This window comes from Apium graveolens, chromosome 10, assembly GCF_009905375.1.
Source record: "Apium graveolens cultivar Ventura chromosome 10, ASM990537v1, whole genome shotgun sequence".
In the NCBI taxonomy this organism is placed as follows: Eukaryota; Viridiplantae; Streptophyta; class Magnoliopsida; order Apiales; family Apiaceae; genus Apium; species Apium graveolens.
The window spans coordinates 1,873,018-1,875,560 of record NC_133656.1 but is presented as its reverse complement, the minus strand read 5'-3'; positions in this window follow the sequence as shown (position 1 = coordinate 1,875,560).

The following is a 2,543-nucleotide window of genomic DNA, read 5'->3' as shown; positions in this document are numbered from 1 at the left end:
CTTAAGCATCGATACGTGAAAAACATTGTAAATGTGCTCCATGTGCGGAGGTAATGCCAACTCGTAAGCTACTTTGTCAACACGTTTTAGAATCTCAAAAGGTCCAACATATCTTGGGTTCAGTTTTCCTTCCATTCCAAATCGTGTCAATCCTTTCCACGGCGATACTTTCAGTAATACCAGATTTCCTTCTTTGAATTCCATATCTTTCCTTGATTGATCTGCATATTTCCTTTAACGGTCTTGTGCTGCTATCAATCTCTTCTGGATAATTTCCACAACTTCCTTCTTCTATTGCACCAATTCAGGTCCAAGTATTTTACGTTCTCCTACTTCGTCCCAATATACAGGAGATGGACATTTGCGTCCATAAAGAGCTTCATAGGGTGGCATCCCAATACTGGCGTGATAACTATTGTTGTAAGCAAATTCTACCAAGGGTAAATACTCATCCCAACTTCCTTCGAAATCAATGGCACAAACACGTAACATGTCTTCGATTGTCTGGATTGTTCTTTCGCTCTGGCCGTCCATCTGTGGATGGTAAGCCGTACTCATATTCAGTCTCGTTCCCAAACATTCCAGAAAACTTTTCCAAAATCTCGAATTATATCTCAGATCTCGATCGGATATGATAAACACAGGGACTCCATGATGAACTATGATTTCTTTCAGGTACATATGGACTAACTTTTCTAGTGAAAATCTTTCATTTATAGGCAGAAAATGAGCTTACTTGGTAAGTCTGTCCACTATAACCCAAATGGCATCATGATTAGCTTTCATTCTTGGTAATCCGACTATGAAATCCATGGTAATATGCTCCCATTTCCACTCTGGAATCTCTAATGGCTGTAACAATCCACTTGATCTCTGATGCTCTGCTTTAACTTGCTGACATATATAACATTTGCTAACCTATTCTGTAATTTCCCTCTTCATATCGGGCCACCAATAATTTTCCTTTAAATCTCTGTACATCTTGGTACTTCCTGGATGGATTGAATACCTTGAATTATGAGTTTCCTATAAAATTTCATTCTTTAAATCTGTTACTGGTGGAATCTAAATTCTAGAAGAAAACATAAGAATACCTTGATCGTCCTTTTGCATGCACAATTCCTCTCCTACCAAACGATTAATGTCCTGATCCATTATCTTTGCTTAACTTATCGTTTCTAACAACTCCGGCTGGAAAGTCATACTGTACACTTTTGCTTCATCAGGCTTGCAAACTCTAATTTCCAATTCCAGTTTCTGAAATTCCTTGTATATCTCTTCGGGTACTGATAACATATTCAACTTTTCTTTCCGACTTAACGCATCCACCACGACGTTTGCTTTACCAGGATGATAGTTAATCGTGCAGTCGTAATCCTTGATCAACTTTAACCACCTCCTCTATCTCATATTAAGCTCCTTCTGTGTGAATATGTACTTCAAGCTTTTGTGATCCGTATAAATCTCGCATTTTTCTCCATATAGATAATGTCTCCAAATCTTCAAAGTGAATACTATAGCTGCTAGCTCCAAATTATGGGTAGGATACTTCTGTTCATGTGGTTTCAATTGCCTTAACGCATACGCAATAACCTTATCGTGCTCCATTAGAACACATCTGAGTCCTTTATGGGAAGCATCGCTATAGATTACAAAATTCCCTTGGTCATTTGGAAGCGACAAAACAGGTGTCGTGATTAATCTTCGCTTCAATTCCAGAAAACATTCTTCACATTTATCGTTCCATATAAACTTTTCATTCTTCCGTATAAGCTTCGTCAATGGTGTTGCAATCCATGAGAAATTTTGAACAAATCGGCGATAATATCCCGCTAATCCCAAGAAACTTCTTACTTCTGTTGGGGTTCTCGGTATTTCCCAATTTGTAATTGCTTCAATCTTTGCTGGGTCCACTTTGATCCCTTCATTACTGACTATGTGTCCTAAGAACTGAACTTCTTGTAACCAGAACTCACACTTTGAAAATTTAGCGTATAACTTTTTCTTTCTCAAAATCTCCAAAGTTGTCCTCAAATATTCTGCATGATCCTCTTCTGTCTTTGAATAAATCAAAATATCATCTATGAACACAATAACAAACTTATCCAAGTATTCCTTGAAAATTCTATTCATCAGGTCCATGAATGCTGCCAGGGCATTGGTCAATCCAAATGACATCACTAAGAATTTATAATGTCCATACCTTGTCCTAAAAGATGTTTTTGTTATATCCTCTGGCTTAATCTTTAGTTGATGATATCCCGATCTCAAATCGATCTTGGAGAAGTACTTGGCTCCTGTCAATTGGTCAAAAAAATCATCAATTCTGGGTAACAGATACTTGTTCTTGATTGTAAGCTTGTTGAGCTCCCGATAGTCGATGCACAGTCTCATGCTTCCATCCTTCTTCTTGACAAATAGTACCGGTGCACGCCACGGGGATACACTGGGTCTGATTACTCCTTTCTCTAACAACTCTTGCAATTGCTTTGCTAGTTCTTTCATCTCAACGGGCGCTATTCTGTACGGGGCCTTGGATACCA